The sequence below is a fragment of the Brachyhypopomus gauderio genome, unplaced genomic scaffold (assembly GCF_052324685.1).
Source record: "Brachyhypopomus gauderio isolate BG-103 unplaced genomic scaffold, BGAUD_0.2 sc46, whole genome shotgun sequence".
Lineage (NCBI taxonomy): Eukaryota > Metazoa > Chordata > Actinopteri > Gymnotiformes > Hypopomidae > Brachyhypopomus > Brachyhypopomus gauderio.
Window position 1 is genome coordinate 2,569,472 of NW_027506872.1, and position 14,645 is coordinate 2,584,116.

The 14,645-nt window shown below is 43.7% G+C and overlaps 20 non-coding genes across 20 annotated transcripts; all 20 read right to left on the minus strand.

Annotated features, from left to right (window-relative positions):
- Positions 1–513: 513 nt before the first annotated feature.
- On the minus strand, positions 514–632 carry LOC143487202 (5S ribosomal RNA). Its single transcript, XR_013124012.1, has one exon. It is a non-coding gene; the product is annotated as a 5S ribosomal RNA (ribosomal RNA).
- Positions 633–1,222: 590 nt separating this feature from the next.
- On the minus strand, positions 1,223–1,341 carry LOC143487120 (5S ribosomal RNA). The gene has a single exon (XR_013123933.1). It is a non-coding gene; the product is annotated as a 5S ribosomal RNA (ribosomal RNA).
- Positions 1,342–1,933: 592 nt separating this feature from the next.
- Positions 1,934–2,052, minus strand: LOC143487353 (5S ribosomal RNA). Its single transcript, XR_013124161.1, has one exon. It is a non-coding gene; the product is annotated as a 5S ribosomal RNA (ribosomal RNA).
- A 606-nt stretch (positions 2,053–2,658) lies between these two features.
- Positions 2,659–2,777, minus strand: LOC143487154 (5S ribosomal RNA). Its single transcript, XR_013123967.1, has one exon. It is a non-coding gene; the product is annotated as a 5S ribosomal RNA (ribosomal RNA).
- A 590-nt stretch (positions 2,778–3,367) lies between these two features.
- Positions 3,368–3,486, minus strand: LOC143487315 (5S ribosomal RNA). Its single transcript, XR_013124123.1, has one exon. It is a non-coding gene; the product is annotated as a 5S ribosomal RNA (ribosomal RNA).
- A 590-nt stretch (positions 3,487–4,076) lies between these two features.
- LOC143487121 (5S ribosomal RNA) lies at positions 4,077–4,195 on the minus strand. The gene has a single exon (XR_013123934.1). It is a non-coding gene; the product is annotated as a 5S ribosomal RNA (ribosomal RNA).
- Positions 4,196–4,787: 592 nt separating this feature from the next.
- LOC143487355 (5S ribosomal RNA) lies at positions 4,788–4,906 on the minus strand. The gene has a single exon (XR_013124163.1). It is a non-coding gene; the product is annotated as a 5S ribosomal RNA (ribosomal RNA).
- A 605-nt stretch (positions 4,907–5,511) lies between these two features.
- On the minus strand, positions 5,512–5,630 carry LOC143487156 (5S ribosomal RNA). The gene has a single exon (XR_013123968.1). It is a non-coding gene; the product is annotated as a 5S ribosomal RNA (ribosomal RNA).
- A 590-nt stretch (positions 5,631–6,220) lies between these two features.
- Positions 6,221–6,339, minus strand: LOC143487191 (5S ribosomal RNA). Its single transcript, XR_013124002.1, has one exon. It is a non-coding gene; the product is annotated as a 5S ribosomal RNA (ribosomal RNA).
- A 592-nt stretch (positions 6,340–6,931) lies between these two features.
- Positions 6,932–7,050, minus strand: LOC143487122 (5S ribosomal RNA). The gene has a single exon (XR_013123935.1). It is a non-coding gene; the product is annotated as a 5S ribosomal RNA (ribosomal RNA).
- A 592-nt stretch (positions 7,051–7,642) lies between these two features.
- On the minus strand, positions 7,643–7,761 carry LOC143487356 (5S ribosomal RNA). The gene has a single exon (XR_013124164.1). It is a non-coding gene; the product is annotated as a 5S ribosomal RNA (ribosomal RNA).
- A 591-nt stretch (positions 7,762–8,352) lies between these two features.
- Positions 8,353–8,471, minus strand: LOC143487240 (5S ribosomal RNA). Its single transcript, XR_013124050.1, has one exon. It is a non-coding gene; the product is annotated as a 5S ribosomal RNA (ribosomal RNA).
- A 597-nt stretch (positions 8,472–9,068) lies between these two features.
- Positions 9,069–9,187, minus strand: LOC143487224 (5S ribosomal RNA). Its single transcript, XR_013124034.1, has one exon. It is a non-coding gene; the product is annotated as a 5S ribosomal RNA (ribosomal RNA).
- A 591-nt stretch (positions 9,188–9,778) lies between these two features.
- On the minus strand, positions 9,779–9,897 carry LOC143487098 (5S ribosomal RNA). Its single transcript, XR_013123912.1, has one exon. It is a non-coding gene; the product is annotated as a 5S ribosomal RNA (ribosomal RNA).
- A 593-nt stretch (positions 9,898–10,490) lies between these two features.
- Positions 10,491–10,609, minus strand: LOC143487099 (5S ribosomal RNA). The gene has a single exon (XR_013123913.1). It is a non-coding gene; the product is annotated as a 5S ribosomal RNA (ribosomal RNA).
- Positions 10,610–11,201: 592 nt separating this feature from the next.
- On the minus strand, positions 11,202–11,320 carry LOC143487100 (5S ribosomal RNA). The gene has a single exon (XR_013123914.1). It is a non-coding gene; the product is annotated as a 5S ribosomal RNA (ribosomal RNA).
- Positions 11,321–11,912: 592 nt separating this feature from the next.
- Positions 11,913–12,031, minus strand: LOC143487101 (5S ribosomal RNA). Its single transcript, XR_013123915.1, has one exon. It is a non-coding gene; the product is annotated as a 5S ribosomal RNA (ribosomal RNA).
- A 593-nt stretch (positions 12,032–12,624) lies between these two features.
- LOC143487203 (5S ribosomal RNA) lies at positions 12,625–12,743 on the minus strand. Its single transcript, XR_013124013.1, has one exon. It is a non-coding gene; the product is annotated as a 5S ribosomal RNA (ribosomal RNA).
- Positions 12,744–13,335: 592 nt separating this feature from the next.
- Positions 13,336–13,454, minus strand: LOC143487103 (5S ribosomal RNA). The gene has a single exon (XR_013123917.1). It is a non-coding gene; the product is annotated as a 5S ribosomal RNA (ribosomal RNA).
- Positions 13,455–14,048: 594 nt separating this feature from the next.
- LOC143487104 (5S ribosomal RNA) lies at positions 14,049–14,167 on the minus strand. Its single transcript, XR_013123918.1, has one exon. It is a non-coding gene; the product is annotated as a 5S ribosomal RNA (ribosomal RNA).
- Between the last annotated feature and the right edge of the window lie 478 nt (positions 14,168–14,645).

Below are 14,645 nucleotides of genomic sequence, written 5' to 3' on the forward strand. Positions count from 1 at the left end.
TCGCGTCTTACACAATGCCTTTGCTGTTTTTTCTTTCATTTGCTTTAACCTGTTACTCTCAGCAATGTGACAGGTGCTTATTTAGCTGTGTAAGTGCATAATTGAGTGTAATTGAATTGCTGCAAAAAAAGTTGGGTTTTTTTGGAGGAATAATTATGCAACGTTTCTCTGCATGGGGCATTTATATGTATACGGCTGTATGGTTAGGTGAACAACGGTGAGTTCCTTCAAGAAGATAAGGTGAACTAGCTATAGCTATCCGTCCATGCGTTGAGTAAATACAGAGGCTATAACTTAAGCACGCCAGCTGTGCTCATGCGCAGTATTGCAGAGGACCAAGCCTGCGTGTCGACGTTTCCTCTTAGCTGGACGCATGTTTCTGCATGCTAGTTTTTTTTGGGGGGGGGCAGATAGAGCGATAGAGAGGTAAGAATAATAAAAAAAACCTGAGTGACGAATCACAAATAGACAGAAGAAGCAAACATGAAAGTCACCATTTGTGAGCAAAGAAAAAGCTTACAGCACCTGGTATTCCCAGGCGGTCTCCCATCCAAGTACTAACCAGGCCCGACCCTGCTTAGCTTCCGAGATCAGACGAGATCGGGCGTTCTCAGGGTGGTATGGCCGTAAGCGAGAGAGGAGGGTTAAAATGACCCTTTTATACAAGACTTTCACAAAGTGATTACACAGAGTTCACCGAATGATCAAATCGCGTCTTACACAATGCCTTTGCTGTTTTTTCTTTCATTTGCTTTAACCTGTTACTCTCAGCAATGTGACAGGTGCTTATTTAGCTGTGTAAGTGCATAATTGAGTGTAATTGAATTGCTGCAAAAAAAGTTGGGTTTTTTTGGAGGAATAATTATGCAACGTTTCTCTGCATGGGGCATTTATATGTATACGGCTGTATGGTTAGGTGAACAACGGTGAGTTCCTTCAAGAAGATAAGGTGAACTAGCTATAGCTATCCGTCCATGCGTTGAGTAAATACAGAGGCTATAACTTAAGCACGCCAGCTGTGCTCATGCGCAGTATTGCAGAGGACCAAGCCTGCGTGTCGACGTTTCCTCTTAGCTGGACGCATGTTTCTGCATGCTAGTTTTTTTTGGGGGGGGGCAGATAGAGCGATAGAGAGGTAAGAATAATAAAAAAAACCTGAGTGACGAATCACAAATACACAGAAGAAGCAAACATGAAAGTCACCATTTGTGAGCAAAGGAAAAGCTTACAGCACCTGGTATTCCCAGGCGGTCTCCCATCCAAGTACTAACCAGGCCCGACCCTGCTTAGCTTCCGAGATCAGACGAGATTGGGTGTTCTCAGGGTGGTATGGCCGTAAGCTAGGGAGGAAGTTTAAAATGACCCTTTTATACAAGACTTTCACAAAGTGATTACACAGAGTTCACCAAATGATCAAATCGCGTCTTACACAATGCCTTTGCTGTTTTTTCTTTCATTTGCTTTAACCTGTTACTCTCAGCAATGTGACAGGTGCTTATTTAGCTGTGTAACTGCATAATTGAGTGTAATTGAATTGCTGCAAAAAAAGTTGGGTTTTTTTGGAAGGATAATTATGCAACGTTTCTCTGCATGGGGCATTTATATGTATACGGCTGTATGGTTAGGTGAACAACGGTGAGTTCCTTCAAGAAGATAAGGTGAACTAGCTATAGCTATCCGTCCATGCGTTGAGTAAATACAGAGGCTATAACTTAAGCACGCCAGCTGTGCTCATGCGCAGTATTGCAGAGGACCAAGCCTGCGTGTCGACGTTTCCTCTTAGCTGGACGCACATTTCTGCATGCTAGTTCTTTTTTGGGGGGGGGGCAGATAGAGCGATAGAGAGGTAAGAATAAAAAAAAAAACCTGAGTGACGAATCACAAATAGACAGAAGAAGCAAACATGAAAGTTACCATTTGTGAGCAAAGAAAAAGCTTACAGCACCTGGTATTCCTAGGCGGTCTCCCATCCAAGTACTAAGCAGGCCCGACCCTGCCTAGCTTCCGAGATCTGACGAGATCGGGCGTTCTCAGGGTGGTATGGCCGTAAGCGAGAGAGGAGGTTTAAAATGACCCTTTCATACAAGACTTTCACAAAGTGATTACACAGAGCTCACCGAATGATCAAATCGCGCCTTACAAAATGCCTTTGCTGTTTTTTCTTTCATTTGCTTTAACCTGTTACTCTCAGCAATGTGACAGGTGCTTATTTAGCTGTGTAACTGCATAATTGAGTGTAATTGAATTGCTGCAAAAAAAGTTGGGTTTTTTTGGAGGGATAATTATGCAACGTTTCTCTGCATGGGGCATTTATATGTATACGGCTGTATGGTTAGGTGAACAACGGTGAGTTCCTTCAAGAAGATAAGGTGAACTAGCTATAGCTATCCGTCCATGGGTTGAGTAAATACAGAGGCTATAACTTAAGCACGCCAGCTGTGCTCATGCGCAGTATTGCAGAGGACCAAGCCTGCGTGTCGACGTTTCCTCTTAGCTGGACGCACATTTCTGCATGCTAGTTCTTTTTTTTTTGGGGGGGGGGGGGGGGGGGGCAGATAGAGCGATAGAGAGGTAAGAATAAAAAAAAAAACCTGAGTGACGAATCACAAATAGACAGAAGAAGCAAACATGAAAGTCACCATTTGTGAGCAAAGAAAAAGCTTACAGCACCTGGTATTCCCAGGCGGTCTCCCATCCAAGTACTAAGCAGGCCCGACCCTGCTTAGCTTCCGAGATCAGACGAGATCGGGCGTTCTCAGGGTGGTATGGCCGTAAGCGAGAGAGGAGGTTTAAAATGACCCTTTTATACAAGACTTTCACAAAGTGATTACACAGAGCTCACCGAATGATCAAATCACGTCTTACAAAATGCCTTTGCTGTTTTTTCTTTCATTTGCTTTAACCTGTTACTCTCAGCAATGTGACAGGTGCTTATTTAGCTGTGTAACTGCATAATTGAGTGTAATTGAATTGCTGCAAAAAAAGTTGGGTTTTTTTGGAGGAATAATTATGCAACGTTTCTCTGCATGGGGCATTTATATGTATACGGCTGTATGGTTAGGTGAACAACGGTGAGTTCCTTCAAGAAGATAAGGTGAACTAGCTATAGCTATCCGTCCATGCGTTGAGTAAATACAGAGGCTACAACTTAAGCACGCCAGCTGTGCGCATGCGCAGTATTGCAGAGGACCAAGCCTGCGTGTCGACGTTTCCTCTTAGCTGGACGCATGTTTCTGCATGCTAGTTTTTTTTTGGGGGGGGCAGATAGAGCGATAGAGAGGTAAGAATAATAAAAAAAACCTGAGTGACGAATCACAAATAGACAGAAGAAGCAAACATGAAAGTCACCATTTGTGAGCAAAGAAAAAGCTTACAGCACCTGGTATTCCCAGGCGGTCTCCCATCCAAGTACTAACCAGGCCCGACCCTGCTTAGCTTCCGAGATCAGACGAGATCGGGCGTTCTCAGGGTGGTATGGCCGTAAGCGAGAGAGGAGGGTTAAAATGACCCTTTTATACAAGACTTTCACAAAGTGATTACACAGAGTTCACCGAATGATCAAATCGCGTCTTACACAATGCCTTTGCTGTTTTTTCTTTCATTTGCTTTAACCTGTTACTCTCAGCAATGTGACAGGTGCTTATTTAGCTGTGTAAGTGCATAATTGAGTGTAATTGAATTGCTGCAAAAAAAGTTGGGTTTTTTTGGAGGAATAATTATGCAACGTTTCTCTGCATGGGGCATTTATATGTATACGGCTGTATGGTTAGGTGAACAACGGTGAGTTCCTTCAAGAAGATAAGGTGAACTAGCTATAGCTATCCGTCCATGCGTTGAGTAAATACAGAGGCTATAACTTAAGCACGCCAGCTGTGCTCATGCGCAGTATTGCAGAGGACCAAGCCTGCGTGTCGACGTTTCCTCTTAGCTGGACGCATGTTTCTGCATGCTAGTTTTTTTTGGGGGGGGGCAGATAGAGCGATAGAGAGGTAAGAATAATAAAAAAAACCTGAGTGACGAATCACAAATACACAGAAGAAGCAAACATGAAAGTCACCATTTGTGAGCAAAGGAAAAGCTTACAGCACCTGGTATTCCCAGGCGGTCTCCCATCCAAGTACTAACCAGGCCCGACCCTGCTTAGCTTCCGAGATCAGACGAGATTGGGTGTTCTCAGGGTGGTATGGCCGTAAGCTAGGGAGGAAGTTTAAAATGACCCTTTTATACAAGACTTTCACAAAGTGATTACACAGAGTTCACCAAATGATCAAATCGCGTCTTACACAATGCCTTTGCTGTTTTTTCTTTCATTTGCTTTAACCTGTTACTCTCAGCAATGTGACAGGTGCTTATTTAGCTGTGTAACTGCATAATTGAGTGTAATTGAATTGCTGCAAAAAAAGTTGGGTTTTTTTGGAAGGATAATTATGCAACGTTTCTCTGCATGGGGCATTTATATGTATACGGCTGTATGGTTAGGTGAACAACGGTGAGTTCCTTCAAGAAGATAAGGTGAACTAGCTATAGCTATCCGTCCATGCGTTGAGTAAATACAGAGGCTATAACTTAAGCACGCCAGCTGTGCTCATGCGCAGTATTGCAGAGGACCAAGCCTGCGTGTCGACGTTTCCTCTTAGCTGGACGCACATTTCTGCATGCTAGTTCTTTTTTGGGGGGGGGGCAGATAGAGCGATAGAGAGGTAAGAATAAAAAAAAAAACCTGAGTGACGAATCACAAATAGACAGAAGAAGCAAACATGAAAGTTACCATTTGTGAGCAAAGAAAAAGCTTACAGCACCTGGTATTCCTAGGCGGTCTCCCATCCAAGTACTAAGCAGGCCCGACCCTGCCTAGCTTCCGAGATCTGACGAGATCGGGCGTTCTCAGGGTGGTATGGCCGTAAGCGAGAGAGGAGGTTTAAAATGACCCTTTCATACAAGACTTTCACAAAGTGATTACACAGAGCTCACCGAATGATCAAATCGCGCCTTACAAAATGCCTTTGCTGTTTTTTCTTTCATTTGCTTTAACCTGTTACTCTCAGCAATGTGACAGGTGCTTATTTAGCTGTGTAACTGCATAATTGAGTGTAATTGAATTGCTGCAAAAAAAGTTGGGTTTTTTTGGAGGGATAATTATGCAACGTTTCTCTGCATGGGGCATTTATATGTATACGGCTGTATGGTTAGGTGAACAACGGTGAGTTCCTTCAAGAAGATAAGGTGAACTAGCTATAGCTATCCGTCCATGGGTTGAGTAAATACAGAGGCTATAACTTAAGCACGCCAGCTGTGCTCATGCGCAGTATTGCAGAGGACCAAGCCTGCGTGTCGACGTTTCCTCTTAGCTGGACGCACATTTCTGCATGCTAGTTCTTTTTTTTTTGGGGGGGGGGGGGGGGGGGCAGATAGAGCGATAGAGAGGTAAGAATAAAAAAAAAAACCTGAGTGACGAATCACAAATAGACAGAAGAAGCAAACATGAAAGTCACCATTTGTGAGCAAAGAAAAAGCTTACAGCACCTGGTATTCCCAGGCGGTCTCCCATCCAAGTACTAAGCAGGCCCGACCCTGCTTAGCTTCCGAGATCAGACGAGATCGGGCGTTCTCAGGGTGGTATGGCCGTAAGCGAGAGAGGAGGTTTAAAATGACCCTTTTATACAAGACTTTCACAAAGTGATTACACAGAGCTCACCGAATGATCAAATCACGTCTTACAAAATGCCTTTGCTGTTTTTTCTTTCATTTGCTTTAACCTGTTACTCTCAGCAATGTGACAGGTGCTTATTTAGCTGTGTAACTGCATAATTGAGTGTAATTGAATTGCTGCAAAAAAAGTTGGGTTTTTTTGGAGGAATAATTATGCAACGTTTCTCTGCATGGGGCATTTATATGTATACGGCTGTATGGTTAGGTGAACAACGGTGAGTTCCTTCAAGAAGATAAGGTGAACTAGCTATAGCTATCCGTCCATGCGTTGAGTAAATACAGAGGCTACAACTTAAGCACGCCAGCTGTGCGCATGCGCAGTATTGCAGAGGACCAAGCCTGCGTGTCGACGTTTCCTCTTAGCTGGACGCATGTTTCTGCATGCTAGTTTTTTTTTGGGGGGGGCAGATAGAGCGATAGAGAGGTAAGAATAATAAAAAAAACCTGAGTGACGAATCACAAATAGACAGAAGAAGCAAACATGAAAGTCACCATTTGTGAGCAAAGAAAAAGCTTACAGCACCTGGTATTCCCAGGCGGTCTCCCATCCAAGTACTAACCAGGCCAGACCCTGCTTAGCTTCCGAGATCAGACGAGATCGGGCGTTCTCAGGGTGGTATGGCCGTAAGCGAGAGAGGAGGTTTAAAATGACCCTTTTATACAAGACTTTCACAAAGTGATTACACAGAGCTCACCGAATGATCAAATCACGTCTTACAAAATGCCTTTGCTGTTTTTTCTTTCATTTGCTTTAACCTGTTACTCTCAGCAATGTGACAGGTGCTTATTTAGCTGTGTAACTGCATAATTGAGTGTAATTGAATTGCTGCAAAAAAAGTTGGGTTTTTTTGGAGGAATAATTATGCAACGTTTCTCTGCATGGGGCATTTATATGTATACGGCTGTATGGTTAGGTGACCAACGGTGAGTTCCTTCAAGAAGATAAGGTGAACTAGCTATAGCTATCCGTCCATGCGTTGAGTAAATACAGAGGCTACAACTTAAGCACGCCAGCTGTGCTCATGCGCAGTATTGCAGAGGACCAAGCCTGCGTGTCGACGTTTCCTCTTAGCTGGACGCATGTTTCTGCATGCTAGTTTTTTTTTTGGGGGGGGGCAGATAGAGCGATAGAGAGGTAAGAATAATAAAAAAAACCTGAGTGACGAATCACAAATACACAGAAGAAGCAAACATGAAAGTCACCATTTGTGAGCAAAGGAAAAGCTTACAGCACCTGGTATTCCCAGGCGGTCTCCCATCCAAGTACTAACCAGGCCCGACCCTGCTTAGCTTCCGAGATCAGACGAGATTGGGTGTTCTCAGGGTGGTATGGCCGTAAGCTAGGGAGGAAGTTTAAAATGACCCTTTTATACAAGACTTTCACAAAGTGATTACACAGAGTTCACCAAATGATCAAATCGCGTCTTACACAATGCCTTTGCTGTTTTTTCTTTCATTTGCTTTAACCTGTTACTCTCAGCAATGTGACAGGTGCTTATTTAGCTGTGTAACTGCATAATTGAGTGTAATTGAATTGCTGCAAAAAAAGTTGGGTTTTTTTGGAAGGATAATTATGCAACGTTTCTCTGCATGGGGCATTTATATGTATACGGCTGTATGGTTAGGTGAACAACGGTGAGTTCCTTCAAGAAGATAAGGTGAACTAGCTATAGCTATCCGTCCATGCGTTGAGTAAATACAGAGGCTATAACTTAAGCACGCCAGCTGTGCTCATGCGCAGTATTGCAGAGGACCAAGCCTGCGTGTCGACGTTTCCTCTTAGCTGGACGCACATTTCTGCATGCTAGTTCTTTTTTGGGGGGGGGGCAGATAGAGCGATAGAGAGGTAAGAATAAAAAAAAAAACCTGAGTGACGAATCACAAATAGACAGAAGAAGCAAACATGAAAGTCACCATTTGTGAGCAAAGAAAAAGCTTACAGCACCTGGTATTCCTAGGCGGTCTCCCATCCAAGTACTAAGCAGGCCCGACCCTGCCTAGCTTCCGAGATCTGACGAGATCGGGCGTTCTCAGGGTGGTATGGCCGTAAGCGAGAGAGGAGGTTTAAAATGACCCTTTCATACAAGACTTTCACAAAGTGATTACACAGAGCTCACCGAATGATCAAATCGCGTCTTACAAAATGCCTTTGCTGTTTTTTCTTTCATTTGCTTTAACCTGTTACTCTCAGCAATGTGACAGGTGCTTATTTAGCTGTGTAACTGCATAATTGAGTGTAATTGAATTGCTGCAAAAAAAGTTGGGTTTTTTTGGAGGGATAATTATGCAACGTTTCTCTGCATGGGGCATTTATATGTATACGGCTGTATGGTTAGGTGAACAACGGTGAGTTCCTTCAAGAAGATAAGGTGAACTAGCTATATCTATCCGTCCATGCGTTGAGTAAATACAGAGGCTACAACTTAAGCAAGCCAGCTGTGCGCATGCGCAGTATTGCAGAGGACCAAGCCTGCGTGTCGACGTTTCCTCTTAGCTGGACGCATGTTTCTGCATGCTAGTTTTTTTTTGGGGGGGGGCAGATAGAGCGATAGAGAGGTAAGAATAATAAAAAAAACCTGAGTGACGAATCACAAATACACAGAAGAAGCAAACATGAAAGTCACCATTTGTGAGCAAAGAAAAAGCTTACAGCACCTGGTATTCCCAGGCGGGCTCCCATCCAAGTACTAAGCAGGCCCGACCCTGCTTAGCTTCCGAGATCAGACGAGATCGGGCGTTCTCAGGGTGGCATGGCCGTAAGCGAGTGAGGAGGTTTAAAATGACCCTTTTATACAAGACTTTCACAAAGTGATTACACAGAGTTCACCAAATGATCAAATCGCGTCTTACACAATGCCTTTGCTGTTTTTTCTTTCATTTGCTTTAACCTGTTACTCTCAGCAATGTGACAGGTGCTTATTTAGCTGTGTAACTGCATAATTGAGTGTAATTGAATTGCTGCAAAAAAAGTTGGGTTTTTTTGGAAGGATAATTATGCAACGTTTCTCTGCATGGGGCATTTATATGTATACGGCTGTATGGTTAGGTGAACAACGGTGAGTTCCTTCAAGAAGATAAGGTGAACTAGCTATAGCTATCTGTCCATGCGTTGAGTAAATACAGAGGCTACAACTTAAGCACGCCAGCTGTGCTCATGCGCAGTATTGCAGAGGACCAAGACTGCGTGTCGACGTTTCCTCTTAGCTGGACGCATGTTTCTGCATGCTAGTTTTTTTTTGGGGGGGGGGGGGGGCAGATAGAGCGATAGAGAGGTAAGAATAATAAAAAAAACCTGAGTGACGAATCACAAATAGACAGAAGAAGCAAACATGAAAGTCACCATTTGTGAGCAAAGAAAAAGCTTACAGCACCTGGTATTCCCAGGCGGTCTCCCATCCAAGTACTAAGCAGGCCCGACCCTGCTTAGCTTCCGAGATCAGACGAGTTCGGGCGTGCTCAGGGTGGTATGGCCGTAAGCGAGAGAGGAGGTTTAAAATGACCCTTTTATACAAGACTTTCACAAAGTGATTACACAGAGCTCACCGAATGATCAAATCGCGTCTTACAAAATGCCTTTGCTGTTTTTTCTTTCATTTGCTTTAACCTGTTACTCTCAGCAATGTGACAGGTGCTTATTTAGCTGTGTAACTGCATAATTGAGTGTAATTGAATTGCTGCAAAAAAAGTTGGGTTTTTTTGGAGGGATAATTATGCAACGTTTCTCTGCATGGGGCATTTATATTTATACGGCTGTATGGTTAGGTGAACAACGGTGAGTTCCTTCAAGAAGATAAGGTGAACTAGCTATAGCTATCCGTCCATGCGTTGAGTAAATACAGAGGCTACAACTTAAGCACGCCAGCTGTGCGCATGCGCAGTATTGCAGAGGACCAAGCCTGCGTGTCGACGTTTCCTCTTAGCTGGACGCATGTTTCTGCATGCTAGTTTTTTTTGGGGGGGGGGCAGATAGAGCGATAGAGAGGTAAGAATAATAAAAAAAACCTGAGTGACGAATCACAAATAGACAGAAGAAGCAAACATGAAAGTCACCATTTGTGAGCAAAGAAAAAGCTTACAGCACCTGGTATTCCCAGGCGGTCTCCCATCCAAGTACTAAGCAGGCCCAACCCTGCTTAGCTTCCGAGATCAGACGAGATCGGGCGTTCTCAGGGTGGTATGGCCGTAAGCGAGAGAGGAGGTTTAAAATGACCCTTTTATACAAGACTTTCACAAAGTGATTACACAGAGCTCACCGAATGATCAAATCGCGTCTTACAAAATGCCTTTGCTGTTTTTTCTTTCATTTGCTTTAACCTGTTACTCTCAGCAATGTGACAGGTGCTTATTTAGCTGTGTAACTGCATAATTGAGTGTAATTGAATTGCTGCAAAAAAAGTTGGGTTTTTTTGGAAGGATAATTATGCAACGTTTCTCTGCATGGGGCATTTATATGTATACGGCTGTATGGTTAGGTGAACAACGGTGAGTTCCTTCAAGAAGATAAGGTGAACTAGCTATAGCTATCCGTCCATGCGTTGAGTAAATACAGAGGCTATAACTTAAGCACGCCAGCTGTGCTCATGCGCAGTATTGCAGAGGACCAAGCCTGCGTGTCGACGTTTCCTCTTAGCTGGACGCACATTTCTGCATGCTAGTTCTTTTTTGGGGGGGGGGGCAGATAGAGCGATAGAGAGGTAAGAATAATAAAAAAAACCTGAGTGACGAATCACAAATAGACAGAAGAAGCAAACATGAAAGTCACCATTTGTGAGCAAAGAAAAAGCTTACAGCACCTGGTATTCCCAGGCGGTCTCCCATCCAAGTACTAAGCAGGCCCAACCCTGCTTAGCTTCCGAGATCAGACGAGATCGGGCGTTCTCAGGGTGGTATGGCCGTAAGCGAGAGAGGAGGTTTAAAATGACCCTTTTATACAAGACTTTCACAAAGTGATTACACAGAGCTCACCGAATGAGCAAATCGCGTCTTACAAAATGCCTTTGCTGTTTTTTCTTTCATTTGCTTTAACCTGTTACTCTCAGCAATGTGACAGGTGCTTATTTAGCTGTGTAACTGCATAATTGAGTGTAATTGAATTGCTGCAAAAAAAGTTGGGTTTTTTTGGAAGGATAATTATGCAACGTTTCTCTGCATGGGGCATTTATATGTATACGGCTGTATGGTTAGGTGAACAACGGTGAGTTCCTTCAAGAAGATAAGGTGAACTAGCTATAGCTATCCGTCCATGCGTTGAGTAAATACAGAGGCTATAACTTAAGCACGCCAGCTGTGCTCATGCGCAGTATTGCAGAGGACCAAGCCTGCGTGTCGACGTTTCCTCTTAGCTGGACGCACATTTCTGCATGCTAGTTCTTTTTTGGGGGGGGGGCAGATAGAGCGATAGAGAGGTAAGAATAATAAAAAAAACCTGAGTGACGAATCACAAATAGACAGAAGAAGCAAACATGAAAGTCACCATTTGTGAGCAAAGAAAAAGCTTACAGCACCTGGTATTCCCAGGCGGTCTCCCATCCAAGTACTAAGCAGGCCCAACCCTGCTTAGCTTCCGAGATCAGACGAGATCGGGCGTTCTCAGGGTGGTATGGCCGTAAGCGAGAGAGGAGGTTTAAAATGACCCTTTTATACAAGACTTTCACAAAGTGATTACACAGAGCTCACCGAATGATCAAATCGCGTCTTACAAAATGCCTTTGCTGTTTTTTCTTTCATTTGCTTTAACCTGTTACTCTCAGCAATGTGACAGGTGCTTATTTAGCTGTGTAACTGCATAATTGAGTGTAATTGAATTGCTGCAAAAAAAGTTGGGTTTTTTTGGAAGGATAATTATGCAACGTTTCTCTGCATGGGGCATTTATATGTATACGGCTGTATGGTTAGGTGAACAACGGTGAGTTCCTTCAAGAAGATAAGGTGAACTAGCTATAGCTATCCGTCCATGCGTTGAGTAAATACAGAGGCTATAACTTAAGCACGCCAGCTGTGCTCATGCGCAGTATTGCAGAGGACCAAGCCTGCGTGTCGACGTTTCCTCTTAGCTGGACGCACATTTCTGCATGCTAGTTCTTTTTTGGGGGGGGGGCAGATAGAGCGATAGAGAGGTAAGAATAATAAAAAAAACCTGAGTGACGAATCACAAATAGACAGAAGAAGCAAACATGAAAGTCACCATTTGTGAGCAAAGAAAAAGCTTACAGCACCTGGTATTCCCAGGCGGTCTCCCATCCAAGTACTAAGCAGGCCCAACCCTGCTTAGCTTCCGAGATCAGACGAGATCGGGCGTTCTCAGGGTGGTATGGCCGTAAGCGAGAGAGGAGGTTTAAAATGACCCTTTTATACAAGACTTTCACAAAGTGATTACACAGAGCTCACCGAATGATCAAATCGCGTCTTACAAAATGCCTTTGCTGTTTTTTCTTTCATTTGCTTTAACCTGTTACTCTCAGCAATGTGACAGGTGCTTATTTAGCTGTGTAACTGCATAATTGAGTGTAATTGAATTGCTGCAAAAAAAGTTGGGTTTTTTTGGAAGGATAATTATGCAACGTTTCTCTGCATGGGGCATTTATATGTATACGGCTGTATGGTTAGGTGAACAACGGTGAGTTCCTTCAAGAAGATAAGGTGAACTAGCTATAGCTATCCGTCCATGCGTTGAGTAAATACAGAGGCTATAACTTAAGCACGCCAGCTGTGCTCATGCGCAGTATTGCAGAGGACCAAGCCTGCGTGTCGACGTTTCCTCTTAGCTGGACGCACATTTCTGCATGCTAGTTCTTTTTTGGGGGGGGGGGCAGATAGAGCGATAGAGAGGTAAGAATAATAAAAAAAACCTGAGTGACGAATCACAAATAGACAGAAGAAGCAAACATGAAAGTCACCATTTGTGAGCAAAGAAAAAGCTTACAGCACCTGGTATTCCCAGGCGGTCTCCCATCCAAGTACTAAGCAGGCCCAACCCTGCTTAGCTTCCGAGATCAGACGAGATCGGGCGTTCTTAGGGTGGTATGGCCGTAAGCGAGAGAGGAGGTTTAAAATGACCCTTTTATACAAGACTTTCACAAAGTGATTACACAGAGCTCACCGAATGATCAAATCGCGTCTTACAAAATGCCTTTGCTGTTTTTTCTTTCATTTGCTTTAACCTGTTACTCTCAGCAATGTGACAGGTGCTTATTTAGCTGTGTAACTGCATAATTGAGTGTAATTGAATTGCTGCAAAAAAAGTTGGGTTTTTTTGGAAGGATAATTATGCAACGTTTCTCTGCATGGGGCATTTATATGTATACGGCTGTATGGTTAGGTGAACAACGGTGAGTTCCTTCAAGAAGATAAGGTGAACTAGCTATAGCTATCCGTCCATGCGTTGAGTAAATACAGAGGCTATAACTTAAGCACGCCAGCTGTGCTCATGCGCAGTATTGCAGAGGACCAAGCCTGCGTGTCGACGTTTCCTCTTAGCTGGACGCACATTTCTGCATGCTAGTTCTTTTTTGGGGGGGGGGCAGATAGAGCGATAGAGAGGTAAGAATAATAAAAAAAACCTGAGTGACGAATCACAAATAGACAGAAGAAGCAAACATGAAAGTCACCATTTGTGAGCAAAGAAAAAGCTTACAGCACCTGGTATTCCCAGGCGGTCTCCCATCCAAGTACTAAGCAGGCCCAACCCTGCTTAGCTTCCGAGATCAGACGAGATCGGGCGTTCTCAGGGTGGTATGGCCGTAAGCGAGAGAGGAGGTTTAAAATGACCCTTTTATACAAGACTTTCACAAAGTGATTACACAGAGCTCACCGAATGATCAAATCGCGTCTTACAAAATGCCTTTGCTGTTTTTTCTTTCATTTGCTTTAACCTGTTACTCTCAGCAATGTGACAGGTGCTTATTTAGCTGTGTAACTGCATAATTGAGTGTAATTGAATTGCTGCAAAAAAAGTTGGGTTTTTTTGGAAGGATAATTATGCAACGTTTCTCTGCATGGGGCATTTATATGTATACGGCTGTATGGTTAGGTGAACAACGGTGAGTTCCTTCAAGAAGATAAGGTGAACTAGCTATAGCTATCCGTCCATGCGTTGAGTAAATACAGAGGCTATAACTTAAGCACGCCAGCTGTGCTCATGCGCAGTATTGCAGAGGACCAAGCCTGCGTGTCGACGTTTCCTCTTAGCTGGACGCACATTTCTGCATGCTAGTTCTTTTTTGGGGGGGGGGGGCAGATAGAGCGATAGAGAGGTAAGAATAATAAAAAAAACCTGAGTGACGAATCACAAATAGACAGAAGAAGCAAACATGAAAGTCACCATTTGTGAGCAAAGAAAAAGCTTACAGCACCTGGTATTCCCAGGCGGTCTCCCATCCAAGTACTAAGCAGGCCCAACCCTGCTTAGCTTCCGAGATCAGACGAGATCGGGCGTTCTCAGGGTGGTATGGCCGTAAGCGAGAGAGGAGGTTTAAAATGACCCTTTTATACAAGACTTTCACAAAGTGATTACACAGAGCTCACCGAATGATCAAATCGCGTCTTACAAAATGCCTTTGCTGTTTTTTCTTTCATTTGCTTTAACCTGTTACTCTCAGCAATGTGACAGGTGCTTATTTAGCTGTGTAACTGCATAATTGAGTGTAATTGAATTGCTGCAAAAAAAGTTGGGTTTTTTTGGAAGGATAATTATGCAACGTTTCTCTGCATGGGGCATTTATATGTATACGGCTGTATGGTTAGGTGAACAACGGTGAGTTCCTTCAAGAAGATAAGGTGAACTAGCTATAGCTATCCGTCCATGCGTTGAGTAAATACAGAGGCTATAACTTAAGCACGCCAGCTGTGCTCATGCGCAGTATTGCAGAGGACCAAGCCTGCGTGTCGACGTTTCCTCTTAGCTGGACGCACATTTCTGCATGCTAGTTCTTTTTTGG